Source organism: Loxodonta africana, chromosome 18 (genome assembly GCF_030014295.1).
Source record: "Loxodonta africana isolate mLoxAfr1 chromosome 18, mLoxAfr1.hap2, whole genome shotgun sequence".
In the NCBI taxonomy this organism is placed as follows: Eukaryota; Metazoa; Chordata; class Mammalia; order Proboscidea; family Elephantidae; genus Loxodonta; species Loxodonta africana.
The window spans coordinates 47,268,188-47,283,963 of NC_087359.1; the positions used below are offsets into that span (position 1 = coordinate 47,268,188).

Sequence of the window (15,776 nt, forward strand, 5' to 3'; positions counted from 1 at the left end):
GGACCAGCCAGTTTAGACCTCCCTTGGGCTCTGACCTTCCGTTTGAGGCACAGAAGTGAGTCAGTTTCCAATGAGGATTTTCAGTGAGGCTATTTTTTAATTTCCTAATTCCTACAGAGCCTCAGGTCATTTGATATCATCTATAAGTCTTACAAAAACCCTGGCACATAGTGGTTAAGAGCTACAGCTGCTAACCAAAAAGTCGGCAGTTCAAATCCACCAGGCACTCCTTGGAAACCCTATGGAGCACTTCTACTCTGTCCTATAGGGTTGCTATGAGTCAGAATCACTCGACGGCAATGGGTTTGGTTTTGGGTTTTTTAATAAAACCTTTGGAGGTATTTGGCATGGGAGAATGGAAAGAGCATGGTGAGATAGTTTTTTTGTGTAAGACCTGCCTATGTCGTTGACCAGTAACATGTCTCTGAGCAAGCTATAACTCATCTCTAGGCCTCAGTTTCCTCATATGTGAAAGTAGAAAGTTGGATTAGATGACCTCTTAAGGCTCTTGTAGAGCTTCAAAATTACATTATTTATGTCCTGCTCAAAATTATATGATTTCTTTGTGGCAGAACCATAGCAAGAATCCAGGTCTCTTGGTCCCTAGTCCAGTGCTTATCCCACCACACCAAAATAATCTATGCATTCCTCCATGAGAACTCCTTCCTCCATGAGTGAATGTTGTAGCTTCTGCCTCCTTCTCTCCTATCCATTGTTGGGATAGAAAGACTTTGCTGAGCGTTAGGAACAGGGAACCAGATGGGATGAGAAGGTGGATAAAGACAAAAAAGAACAGGGCTATTACAGTTTGCGCTTAAATCTGAACCACAAGGAAGAGTGAATTGGAAATATGGGGAGAAAGTCACTTTTTAGATAATTTTTTTTTGAGGTCACATACCCTCAATATTGAGTAAGGCAGCTTTTAAAAGTGAGATGAAAAATCTGATTTCATAAGCAGAGATGATTTCTGGAAGAAAACGTATGGCAAGTAAACAAGAGAGGCACATAACCAAGGGGGGATGTGAAAGCTTTGTGAATCAGTAAAATAATTTGATCAAGTTTAAAGCCAGAGTGAGTTGAGATTTTTTTCGATAAGAAGCTGAGAGACCACAGAGCTCTTGAGTGCCTGTTAACTCTCATCTACTTCAGCAAATGGGTGACACTTAAAGAAAAAAAGGAAAGGGAAAACACCAAAACACATACACACACAAACGACAGAGAAGCTCTGGAGAGGTGGAAAGATGATGAGCCCAGATCATCAGACCCAGATGCATCATATTCCTGGATCACAACCATGGCTCAGAGTTCACACCTTTATCCTTCACAGATGAGGATATCATGTAGGTTTCTGCGTGGATTTTCCTCCCCTCACTTGGAAAAAAAAAGTGAAGTCATGAAAATACCTTGTTGTCTAGTTTGACTGTAAATGTTGTCCATGTGTTTTTATTTTGTTACCTATTGCTCTGCTGTTTTTTCTAGCTTAATTTTTCAAAAATTATTATTGTTATTGTAGAATTGGAGTTGAGAAAGCATAACTTAAAGACCATACAGCTGGTTTGTAGTAGAGCTGACAGTAGTGCACATGTTTTCCTGGTCCAGTGTTTGTTTTTTAATTGAAAATTTCATTGAAATAATTATAGATTCACAGGTAGTTGTTGTAATAAATAATACAGAGAGATCCCTTGTACAATTTGCCCACCAGTAGTAGTTGCCATTGAGTCAATTCTGACTCATGGCAATCCCATGTGAGTCAGAGTAGAACTGTGCTCGATAGAGTTTTCAATGGCTGATTTTTTGGAAGTGAATCACCAGACCTTTCTTACAAGGTGCTTCTGGGTGGACTCAAATTCCCAACCTTTCAGTTGGCATCCAAGAACATTAACCATTTCCACTGCCACCCAAGGAATCCAAGTTAAATATACACTTACTATATGACTCAGCAATCCCCCTCATAGGTATTTACCCTAGTGAAATGAAAATCTATGTTCCCACAAATACCTGTACACAAATATTGTGTAATAGTTTGGCTAATAGGATAGAGACTTCAGTGGCACATGTGACAAAAAATACAGACATTACAATATTAGGTTAGACAATTACTAAACAGACAAATAACAACCACCACAACAAGCAGCAACAACAAATCATGGGGCATGGAAAGAATCTGATTTCCAGGGTTGCTACTTTATGATAGTCATAATGTTCAGTTTTCAAGAAAAACTTGAAAAGATAAAAGAAAGTATGGCCAATTCACAGGAAATTAATAGACACAGTCCCCAAGGAAGCCAAGACACCATACTTACTAAACAAAGACTTTAAATTAACTATTTTAAATATGCTCAAAGAGCTAAAAGAAACCACGGGAAACCAGGAGAAACTATATCTCATCAAATAAAGAATATCAATAAAGATACAGAAAATTTAAAAAGGAACCAAATAGAAATTCTGGAGTTGAAAAGTACAATAATTGAAAAGAAAACCTCATTATATTTTAGTAGATTTGAGCAGACAGAAGAAAGAATCACTGAACTTGAAGATACATCAATTGAGATTATCTAGCCTGAGGAACAAAAAGAAAAAAGAATGGAGAGACTTGTGGAACATCAACAAGCATACCAACATATGCATAATGGGAGTCACAGAATGAGAGGAGAGAAAGTGGCTGAAAGAATATTAGAAGAAATAATGACTGAGATCTTTCCAAATTTGATGAAAGACAACCAAGAAGTTCAATGAACTTCAAATAGGATAAACTCAAACAGATCCACACTGAGACACTTTATAATTAAATTGTTGAAAGAAAGAATCTTGGAAGCAGCAACAGAGAAGTGACTTGTTGAGTACAAGGGATCCTCAGTAAGATTAACAACCGATTTCTCATCTGAATCCATGGAGCCCAAAGAGCACAGAGATGACATACATAGAGTGCTGAAAGAAAAAAAAAGAATTCTATATCCAGAAAAACTATCCTTTAAAAATGAAGGAGGAATTAAGACATTCCCAGACAAACAAAAACTGGGGACTTTGTCACTAGTATACATGCTCTACAAAAAAATGCTAAAGGGAGTTCTTCAGGCTTAAATAAAAAGATACTAACCAATAACTTGAAACCATATGAAGAAATGAAGAATATTGGTAATGGTAATGACGTAAGCAAATATAAAACCCAATCATATTGTATTTTTCGTTTATATCATTTCTTTTTTTAACATATGATTTAAAATACAAATGCACAAAACAATAATAGTAAATCTATATTTATGGGCACACAATGTATAAAGATGTAATTTGTGACAATAATATAATGGGGGCAGTATAGTAGCAAAAATTTTGCATACTGTTGAAACTAAGTTTGTATTAATTAAAACTATATTGTTAAAAGTTAATGTTTATTATAGTCCCTGTCTTAGTTATCTAGTGGTGCTCTAACAGAAATACCACAAGTGGATGGCTTTAACAAACAAATTTATTCTCTCACAGTCTGGTAGGCTAGAAGTCCAAATTCAGGGCTCCCACTCCAGGAGATGGCGTTCTCTCTCAGTCAGATTTGGAAGAAGGTCCTTGCCATCAATTTTCCCCTGGTCTGGGAGCTTCTCAGTGCAGGAACCTCAGGTTCAAAGAACACGCTCTGCTCCCACCATTGCTCTCTTGGTGGTATGAGGTACCCATGTCTTCTCTGCTTGCTTCTCTCTTTTATATCTCAAAAGAGATTGACTTAAGACACTACCTAATCTTGTAGATTGAATCCTGCCTCATTAACATAACTACCTCTAATCTCACCTCATTAACATCATAGAGGTAGGATTTACAACACATAGGAAAATTACACCGTATATGACAAAATGGTGGACAATCACACAACACTGGGAATCATGGACTAGCCAAGTTGACACACATTTTTTTGTGGGGGACACAATTAATATAACAATCCCCAAAGTAGCCGTTAAGAAAAAAAATTACAAAATATACAGTATAAGAAATGAGAAAAGGATAAAAATGGTACACTAAAAAAAAAAAAAAATCAAACACAAAAGATGGCAATAATGGAGGAACCAAGGAACAAAAAGGATATAAGATAGATAATAGATATAGATAGCATATATTGATAACAAATAACAAAATGGCAGAAGTCAATCCTTTCTTATCATAATTACATTAAATGTAAATGATTTAAACTCTTCAATTAAAACACAGAGATTGGCAAAATAAATTGGAAAAACACAGTCCAAGTGTATGCTGTCTACAAGACACTCCCTTTAGATCCAAAAACATAAATAGGTTGAAAGTGAAAAGATATTCCATGAAAATAGTAATCAAAAGAGATCTGGAGTGGCTATATTAATATCAGACGAAATAGGCTTTAAGTAAAAAATTGTTACAAGGGACATAAAAGGACATTATATATTGATAAAAGGACCATTCCATCAGAAAGATATAACAGTTATAAAAATATATGCAGATAACAACCCAAAACCCACCCAATAAAACCCAATGCCGTAACGACAGAACCCCAAAATATATGAAGCAAAAGCTGAGAGAATTGAAGGGAGAAATATTTCCACAGTAATAGTTGAAGACTTCAGTACCCCATTTTTAATAATGAATAGAACAACCAGGCAGAATATCAACAAGGAAATACAGGTCTTGAGTAACACTATAAACCAACTAGACCTGGTAGACATACAGAACTTCCATCCAACAACAGCAAAATATAAATTCTTCTCAAGTGCACAAGAAACAGTCTCTAAGACAGGTCATATGTTAGGCCACAGAACAAACCTCAATCAATTTTAAAAGATTGAAATGATATAACATCTCTTCTCCAATCATAATGGAACGAAACCAGAAATCAAATGTTTAAAGAAGAATGAACACGAATCCTTCTCAAACCATTCCAAAATATAGAAAAAGACTATTTCCCAACTCATTCTATGGGGCCAACACTACCCTGACATCAAAACCAGACAAAGATATCACAAGAAAAAACTACAGACTAACATCTCTTATGAGTATGGATACAAAAATCCTTAACAAAATACTGGCCAACCAAATTCAGGAACACATAAAAAGAATTATACATTATGACCAAGTGGGATTTATCCCAGGAATGCAAGGTTGATTCAACATCTGAAAGTAAATTAATACATCATATCAATAAGGAGATTTGGTGGCAAAATGATTAAGTACTTGGCTGTGAACCAAAAGTTGGCAGTCTAAACCCACCCAGCAGCTCTGAGGGAGAAAAGACCCGGTGATCTGCTCCCATAAAGATTGTTGCTGTTGAACTGTCAAGTTGTTTTCAACTCACAACGACCCTATGTACAACAGAACAAAACACTGCCCAGCCCTGCACCATTCTCACAATCATTGCTATGTTTGAGCCCGTTGTTGCAGTCACTGTGTTAATCCATCTCATCGATGGCCTTCCTCTTTTTTTCTGACCCTCCACCTTACCAAGCATGGTGCCCTTCTCCAGGGACTGGTGCCTCCTGATAATGTTTCCAAAGTTTGTGAGACGAAGTCTCGCCACCCTAACTTCCAAGGAGAACTCTGGCTGTACTTCTTCCAAGACAGACTTGTTCATTTTCCTGGCAGTCCATGGTATTATTCAATATTCTTTGCCAACACCGTAATTCGAATGCACCAATTCTGAGTGGTTTAAAGTCAAGAAAGGTGTGCATCAGGGTTGTATCCTTTCACCATACCTATTCAATCTGTATGCTGAGCAAATAATACGAGAAGCTGGACTATATGAAGAAGAACAGGGCATCAGGATTGGAGGAAGACTCATTAACAAACTGCATTATGCAGAAGACACAACCTTTCTTGCTGAAAGTGAAGAGGACTTGAAGCTCTTACTAATGAAGATCAAAGACCACAGCCTTCAATATGGATTATGCCTCAGTATAAAGAAAACAAAAATCCTCACAACTGAACCAATAAGCAAAGTCATGATAAATGGAGAAAAGATTGAAGTTGTCAAGGATTTCATTTTACTTGGCTCCACAATCAACACCCATGGAAGCAGCAGTCAAGATAGAAAAAGACACATTACATTGGGCAAATCTGCTCCAAGGGACCTCTTTAAAGTGTTGAAAAGCAAAGATATCACCTTGAAGACTAAGGTGTGCTTAACTGAAGCCATGGTGTTTTCAATCACATGGTATGCATGTGAAAACTGGACAATGAATAGGGAAGGTTGTAGAAGAATTGAGGCCTTTGAATTGTGGTGTTGGCAAAGGATATTGACTATACCATGGACCACCAAAAGAATGAAGAAATCTGTCTTGGAAGAAATACAACCAGAATGCTCCTTAGAAACAAAGATGGTGAGACTGTTTTACATGCCTTGGACAGGAGGAGGGATCAGTCCCTGGAGAAGGACATCATGTTTGGTAAAGTACAGGGTCACTGGAAAGGAGGAAGACCCTCAACGAGATGGATTGACATAGTGGCTGCAACAATGGGCTCAAGCATAACAATGATTGTGGGCATGGCACAGGAGTGGGCAGTGTTTTGTTTTGTGGTACACAGGGTCGCTATGAGTCAGAAGTGACTCAACGGCACCTAACAGCAACAACAATAGCAATTCTTCTGCAATCTTCCTTATTCGTTGTCTAGCTTGTTCCATGTCCTTTTCTGAATCTGGCTTGAGTTTCTGGCAGTTGTCTGTTGATGTACTGCTGCAGCTGCTTTTGAATTATCTTAAGCAATATTTTACTCGCATGTGATATTAATGATATTGTTTGATAATTTCCTCATTCTGTCAAATCACCTTTTGGAATGGGCACAAATACGGATCTCTTCCAGTAGGTTGGCCTGGTAGCTGTCTTCCAAATTTCTTGGCATAGATGATTGAGCATTCCAGTGTTGCATCTGAAGTTGAAACATCTCAATTGATATTCTGTCGATCCCTGGAACCTTGTTTTTCACCAATGCCTTTAGTGCAGCTTAGACTTTTTCCTTCAGTGCCATCAGTTCTTGATCATATGCTACCTCCTGAAATGGCTGAACATTGACAAATTCTTTTTGGTACAGTGACTGTGTATTCCTTCCATCTTTTCTTGATGTTTCCTGAGTTGTTTGATATTTTTCCCATAGAATCTTTCAATATTGCAACTTGAAGCAGAGATGGGGAAAGAGAAATTCCAAGCTGCATGAAGATCATCCAGGAGCAGAAGCTCAAAAGAGACAAGGATCTTCCTCCAGAGCTGACAGAGAGAGAAAGCCTTCCAATAGAGCTTGCGCCCTGAATTCAGACTTCTAGCCTCCTAAACTGACTATTCTGATCGTTACCTGTGCAAAACACATTTTCACATGAAAAACGGGACTGTGGGGTCACATCCAGTAACATCTGTCAGCATACAGACATGCCTCCCTACTGAGGTTTCAGAACTATTCCCAATGATTTTGAAGTAATGGAGACTACCCAGCATCAGAAGTGATTAAATATGAGTATTATGTCTTGTATTCCTGTAGCTACCAAGTGCTTTACCTCAAGGCAATCTCTTTAGATGGAAGATCTTTAACTCTGAAGGACATATGTAAAGGAGTCAATGAGTGCTACCAGACGTGGCTTCTTCAGTGACCATGGGACACCATTACCCAACAGGAACATCCAATACTTGGGCAACCATTTTTTTGTACTTCCTCCCTGCAAGATGAATGAATTGATGATTTCTGTATTAAAGAATTCTCAAAAAATCAACAGGAATGTCAACTACATCATGTCATGTCTAAGTATGAATCCAAGGCCAGTTATTGGGTTGAATCTACCTCTGAGCTATTCTAACACCACCTTTCAGGATGAATGAAATGATGATTGGCAAGTTTGTCTTACTGTGGTAGTTTGTGTGTTGCTGTGATACTGGGAGTTTTGCCACTAGTATTTCAAGTACCAGAAAGGTCACTCATGGTGGACCGGTTTCAGCAGAGCTTCCAGACTAAGACAGACTAGGAAGAAGGACTTTGCAATCTCCTTCTAAAAAAAATTGACCAGTGAAAACCTTATGGATAGCAGTGGAACTTTGTTTTATATAGTGCCGGAAGATGAGCCCTTCATATTGGAAGGCACTCAAAATATGACTGGGGAAGAGCTGCGTCCTCAAAGTAAAGTCGACCTGAATGGTGTGGATGGAGTAAAACTTTGGGGACCTTCATTTGCTGATGTGGCATGACTCCAAATGAGAAGAAAAGCTGTAAATATCCATTAATAATCAGTAGGTGAAATGTACAAAGTATGAATCTAGGAAAATTGGAAGTCATCAAAAATGATATGGAATACATAAAGATCAATATCTTACACATTAGTGAGCTGAAATGGACTGGTATTGGCCATTCTGAATTGGACAATCATACAGTCTGCTATGGCAGGAATGATAAACTGAAGAATCATGGCATCACATTCATCATCAAAAAGAACATTTCAAGATCTATCCTGAAGTACAGTGCTGTCAGTGATAGGATAATATCCATATGCCTACAAGGAAGAGCAGTTAATATGACTATTATTCAAATTTACACACCAACCACTAAGGTCAAAGATAAATAAATTGAAGATTTTTACAAACTTCTACAGTCTGAAATTGATCAAACATGGAATCAATATGCATTGATAACTACTGGTGATTGGAATGTGAAAGTTGGAAACAAAGAAAAAGGACTGGTAGTTGGAAAATATGGCCTTGGTGATAGAAACGATGCTGGAGTTTGCATGGTAGAATTTTGCAAGACCAATGACTTATTAATGGCAAATGCCTTTTTTCAACAACATAAACAGTGACTATACACATGGACCTCACCAGATGGAATACACAGGAATCAAATCGACTACATCTGTGGAACAGTTGATGGAGAAGCTCAATATCATGAGTCAGAATAAGGTCAAGGGCTGACTTCAGAACAGAGCATCGATTGCTCATATGCAAGTTCAAGTTGAAACTGAAGAAATTTAAAAAGTCTGTGAGAGCCAAAGTGCAACCTTGAGTATATCCCAACTGAATTTAGAGACCATCTTAACAACAGGTTTGACACATTAAACATTAATGATCAAAGACCAGAAGGGTTGTGGGACGACATCAAAGACATCATACATGAAGAATGCAAGAGGTCATTAAAAAGACAGGAGAGAAAGAAAAGACCAAAATGGATGTTAGAAGAGACTCTGAAACTTGCTGTTGAATGTTGAACAGCTAAAGTGAATGGAAGAAATGATGACATAAAAGAGCTGAACAGAAGATTTCAAAGGGTGGCTTGAGAAGACAAACTAAAGTATTATGATGAAAAATGCAAAGATTTGGAGTTAGAAAACCAAAAGGGAAGAAGACACTAGGCATTTCCTGAGCTGAGAGAACTGGAGAAAAAATTCAAGTTTTGAGTAGCAATATTGAAGGAATATGTTGAAGAAAACACTATATGGCAGTTCTACTCTGTCAAATGGGGTTGCTATGAGTCAGAATCAACTCGATGGCACCCAACAACAACACATCAATAAAATAAAAAAACAGAAATCACATGATCATGTAAAAAAAAACACACCCAAACTCATTGCCGTTGAGTCAATTCCTACTCATACAGACCCTATAGGACAGAGTAGAACTGCCCCTTGAGATTTCCAAGGCTGTAAGCTTTACGGAAGAAGCCTGCCACATCTTTCTCCTGCTGAGCCGCTGGTGGGTTTGTACCACCAACCTTTCACCTGCACCACTAGGGCACCTTCATCATGTTGATAGACAAAGAAAAACCATTTGATAAAATCCAACACCTTTTGTGATAAAAATATTCAACAAATTAATGATAAAAGGGAACTTCATGAGCCTGATAAAAGGCATCTACAAAATAACAGGTGTTGTTGAGGATGTGGAGAAATTGGAACCTTCATACATTTCTAGTAGGAATGTAAAATGGTGAAGCTGCCGTGGATACCAGTCTGGCAGTTCTTCCAAAATTTAAATATAGAATTACCATATAACCAAGGATTTCCACTCTTAGGTATATATTCAAAAAAATTGAAAATGGAGACTCAAACCGATATTTATATGCCAATGCTCATTGCAGCATCATTCGCAATAGCTAAAAGGTAAAAACCACCCAATTGTCCATCAACAGATTAATGAATAAACAAACTGTGGTATATTCATACAATGGAATTTTATTCAGCCATAAAAAGGAATAAAGTTCTAATACATGCTACAAATGGATGAACCTTGAATACATCATGCTAAATGAACAAAGCCAGACACAAAAGGTCACATATCGTATGATTCCATTTATATGAAATATTTAGGAGAGGCAAATCCACAGAAACAGAAATCAAGAAAATGTTGCAAGAGGAGGCAGATGAAGCAAATAGAGACCAGGTCCCACAGGTATTTCAGGCCACGTTAAGGAAATCTGTTTTTATCTTAAGTGTAATGTGAAGCCCCACAGTGCTTTAAACAGGGACTTAAAGGTGGCCTCAACCAATTTATTTTGAAAAGGCCACTGTGGCTACAGAGATTGGGGTGAGAGGTGTTTTAGCAATAGTATGCTTGAAAAAGGCTTGAAGTTTACTCTACAGAGGGGCTGACCTGGATCATGTCCTAGACACAGCTCACTTTTCCAACTACAATAGTGGTAGTGTTGCCGTAGCTTCTGTGCCTTTAATTAAACAAGGTTCTTGCCTCTCACTGGTCAAGAATGAGCAGGTAAGACACAAAGAGTTTTCCACAGGAGAAAAGCTTTATTGAAGAGGCTTGCAAGCAGAGGGCCTAAGCTATGATTACCCCCGTCTCACAGAACAAAGGACTTGCATGAGCTTTTTAAAATTCTTGAGCAGGAAAAAGATTCATGTTTATTCATAGGCATAGGCGGGGATATGTTAACTACGGCACTCGCGCAGCAGCTTTCTAAGATGGCTCCTGCCCCGGAGGCCTCTGGGAATCGTAGCAGGACTTATTATGGGGTGTCAAGCCTGTGCAGTCTCTCTCTCGCTGAGTTCGATTCCCTAGCTTTGGCTGCAGCCCCTCACTGCCCCTGGTAGAAGGTCACACAGCAGTCACAAGTGGATGTGCTGCATATGTCCCTGGGGCTGGTTTTATCCAGCTGTTTCTGAAAGACAACTTTAAAGAAGTTAGTGGGGTGTTTCCTGATACCCTGCCCCACTGTCCTGGGGAAGGCTTTGTTTCTGTGCCCTGGGCCATTTCCTGTTACTTTGCAGATTTGGGGGGCCCTCTGTTCCCTGTCTTAGTAGGAGAGGGTGGAGGCCTTGTACTGCCCATGGTGTGAATCTCAAGGGGTTTGGTTCTTTCCTAAACCTCCCCAGGAGTTCATCTCCCTTGTGGGTTCTTAGTCTTCTGTGTCTTGGTCCCATGATCAGTGCCTCTGCAGTGTTTACCTCCAAGACACTCTCTCCATGACTATGTGCATCTGATGCAACAGTTCACAACTTTTTAATAACTCCCATTGCTACTTTGTGCTTGGCAGCCTGGGCCAAGCTTTGTTTCATGGATTAAATCTAAGCTCCCCTACCCCCCCTCCAGTAATGACCCTTCCCTTAAGGACAAGCCCATATGTGGTCCTAGTCTGAGAGAGGATGGGGCAGTAGGAGAAGTGTCACCTGGAATATGGGAGGCCCTAAGTCCCATTGGCTATCTTGGGCTGGAGGTAGGTGATGGTGTTGGGAATCTCTATCTTCTCTTGTTTAGAGCAGAAACCTTTTCCTACCACATGTGCCTCTCCTCTCCTCTTCCTCACTCTCCCTTTCCGTCAGTGTTCTGAGGTATCTCCTTCCCTGAATTCTTCCCCTTACACATCAGGGCCATCTTTAGCCCTTAAGAGGGCTGATGCTGAGCAACACTGAGAAGTTTGTCAGCTCTTGTCTATTCTTTTTTAGTCTCATTATAGTACTTCTTTTGCTTTTTTTAATTAAAAAAATCGATTGAAGTAAGTATATATGTAACACAACATTTGTCCTTTCAACATTGTTCACATGTATAATTCAGTGACATTATTTGTGTTCACCATGTTGTACAACCATCCCCATTATCCATTCTCAAATATTTCCACCACCTTTAATCAGAAACTCAGTGCCCCCTAAGCAATGAGTTCCCTTTCCCCCATCTTTCTGCCTGCCCCTGGTAACAACTAATAAACTTTGTTCTGTATATACTTGCCTATTTTAGATATTTCATGTAAGCAGGATCATAAAATATTTTTCCTTTTGTGACTGACTTATTCCCTCAGTTATGTCCATTTATAAAATATGGGAAATATAAAAATTTGTAGAGATAAAAAAATATGTGTTTGATCAATGTCATCAACCAGAGATAGCCACCATGAACACTGTTAATGTTTTGATGTTAGATGCATTCCTTCTTTTCCCTTTGAATTTTATAACATACTTTAACAAAATGTTTTATAAGTTCCCTCCTTAAAGCAAAAACACTAAAAAAAAAAAAACAAAAAAAACCCACATGGTAAAATAAAATCTCATATAATTAAACTTTTTTTAGGATTTATGACTTTATTACTTAACTTCACATGAAGGTACAATATTTTACTAAACCAATTTGTTATGGTTGTGCATTTACATCACTTACAATTTATCAATATTGCAATAATACTGTGATGAACATCTTTAAACATCCACCTTTTTAAATAGCTTTGATTGTTTCTTTAAGACAAATTCCTACTAGATGAATTACTAGAACAGAGAATGTAAGCAATTTATGGATTTGGTACATATTTACAAATTGTCTTCTAAAAAGGTTATACTAGCAGTGATATACCTATTTTTTCAAACTTTCCATAGTGCTGAGTATTATAATTTAAAAACAAAACTTTGTCAATGTGATACTTTAAAAAATGAATGGGTCCTTATTATTTTAATTTAATTTTTTAAATTTTACTTTAGATGAAGGTTTACAGAGCAAATTAGTTTCTCGTTAAACAATTAATACACATATTGTTTTGTGACATTGGTTGCCAACACCATGACATGTCAACACTCTCCTGTTCTGACCTTGGGTTCCCCATTACTGGCTTTCCTGTCACCTCCTGCCTCCTCATCCTTGCCCCTGAACTGGTGTACCCATTTCATCTTATTTTGTTTTAGAACCTTTGGCTGAAGGGTGAACCTCAGGAGTGACTTCAGTACTGAGTTAAAAGGGTGATCAGGGGCCATACTCTTGGGGTAATTATAACTTATTGGATGATTAGTGAATTCCAGATACGTTTGAATTGTTTTTTCATAGGCAATAAGACACCATGCACATTTTTCAAAGAGAAGCTTTGCATCATTCAACATTTCTTATGCTTGACAGCACCTTCTTCCATCATTGTTGCCTTTCTCTCCTCCCTCAGGTGTTGGTGCCTATCAAATCTCTCATTGGCTCTCAGAGAAGGATGGAAATTTGTTTGCACCAAACAGATAAATTGCTAGAAGCAGCTAAGAGCGTTACTTGGTACCTGGGAATGGTGTGATGGTGATGATGGTATGCTCCTTTTGTGAAATTTTCATATCTGGTATATTGTAAATACATTTTATATACAGTGGTAAGAACTAAAAAATATCTGCCTGTGTTTCTAGATGATAAGATTCCCTCACATGTTATTTTATTTTCAATATCTTTCCTTCCATCAGCACTGATGCATAGTTCATTCAAAGTAAAAATACTCAACTGACACAGAACTATCAGAATCAAAACTAGAGTACCTCTGAGACTATTAATCCTACTTTTATCATGGAAATTTTTATATATCCACAAAGTATAGAGACTAGTATAATGAACCTTAATGTATCCATCCATCACCCTTCTTACCAACAGTTTGCCAGTTTTGCTCCATATTACCTCTCCCCCGTCCCATTAAATAGAGTGTCTTAATTTTTTTTTAAGTCAAGGCTAAGACTTCATGTCCATTCATCCATCTGTAAAGACTTACAGTGTGCATCTCTAACTGATAAAGGCTTTTTAAAGGGCATAGTGGTTGTAATCTTAATAGAAGGGTCTTAAGACAAAATAATGAAGCTATGATGCTGGCATTTTAGAAATCAATGACTGGGTTGAAGGTTGGGTTGGGAGTGAAGGATCAGGAGTCCAGAGCTTTCTCAAAGAGTCCAAAACCATGCTGTTTAAACTACCTGACCACCAATCTAACCTTGATACCATGTTGTAGAAAAAAGACACAAAGTCAGAGAAAAAACTTACGACCTCCATTCAGGGTTGCTCCAGAAATGCCCAGGAAGTGTCTGCTCCATTCTTACCTTGCCTCAGAGTTTTCTGCTCTAGTGTGTGGGGACAAGACCATTCTAACCATGCTTCAGCACATCACTTCCTTTTAAAGAGCTTGTTGATAAAACAAAGGAGCTCTCACTTGCTCATGGAGACGTTTCTCAAATGGTCCTATGTTGGAGGTCAATGAAGCTACAGAATAAAGAATGCATCTTCCTGGAGCATCATTTTTACTCAGATATTTGAGGGTAAGTGTCAGCTTTATATAAAGATAAACATGGCAATATTATGAGTACTGTAATCTCTCACAGATTCTTTTAGAGATAAATCTGCTTTATATTTGTCTACAGAAGTTGATAGAGATCTTTTTATATACATTCAATTTAATTCCCTTGGAAAAAAAAGAACACTGAGTTTCTGTTAAGAGCATTGGAAAAATGGGGAAATGGATAATGGTGAAGGCTGCCCAGCATGGTGAACGCAAATAATGTCATTGAATTGTACATGTGAAGGATGTTGAAATAGCAAATGTCTTGTTATACAGATTATCACACACACAAAGAACAGCAGTGCAATTGTGGCTGCCCCTCCATATATCAGGTAGGAATCAGGGAGGAGAGACCTTTTTATGCTGTATTGTCTTTGCAGGGCACAGCCTCAAGGCAAATTTTCCTGAACTTTAGAGAAAACAATTCAGGAAAAGTGTAACCCAATCAAATAATTTTAACACCAAAGAACTCAATTTCTTTTTCAAGTGAGTGTCTTCTAGAACTTTCATTTACTGAGTTAAAGAAAACATTTCCCCCATCCTCTATTTTCTATAAGTTTTGCAAACTCAATATATTTTCTTAAAAGCCTACCAAAGATCATCTAGGAATACTACATGTATAATGGAAAATTCACAGCTAACTTTTATTAGAAAACATGGAAGTTTAAAGAAATTTTGCATTTGTCTTGGGGTGCTTTGATTTACCCCTGTAGATGGCCTCATGGCAACAAATGTCAGTAGAGAGGTGTGTGAGCCGGAAAGTTTGAGAAGTACTGACCATCTTACCTTTGCTACAGCCAAGATCATCTACTGTTTTTCTTCACTTTTGCCTCTGAATTTGTACATGAAAATTTATTCTAACAAACTTGTGTCTTCCTTCAACAATGAATCACATGAAGCCCCTCAAACCTTCACCATGATGAAGTATCTGTTTGTTTAACAAAACCATTAGTCTCTACAATCTCTGAAGATTTATGCACATAGATGGATAATGTTTCATAGCAAGAGACACTTGTTGACCTGTTTATTCATTTATTGATTGATTTAACTAGATTTGTGAAGTGATTATGGTTCAAAAGGTACTATGTTGGGCACAGCAGGTACAAAAAGGAATCCAGCATGGAACCTGTGGACAAGGACCAAAGGTCCAAAGAGGGAAAGACCTACTCATAAATGACTATAATACAATGTATATTGTGATTACAAATATTAGTCAGTAGGAGCCTTGAAGATGAATTTATCCCCATGGAAGGCTTTGCTAAGCTGTGTCTTGGAATGGTACTCAACAATGTCTTTGA

The 15,776-nt window shown here is 37.9% G+C and overlaps 1 pseudogene; it reads left to right on the plus strand.

The window, feature by feature from the left end:
* Positions 1–7,275: 7,275 nt before the first annotated feature.
* On the plus strand, positions 7,276–8,487 carry LOC100663993 (ubiquitin-like-conjugating enzyme ATG10; annotated as a pseudogene).
* Positions 8,488–15,776: the final 7,289 nt, after the last annotated feature.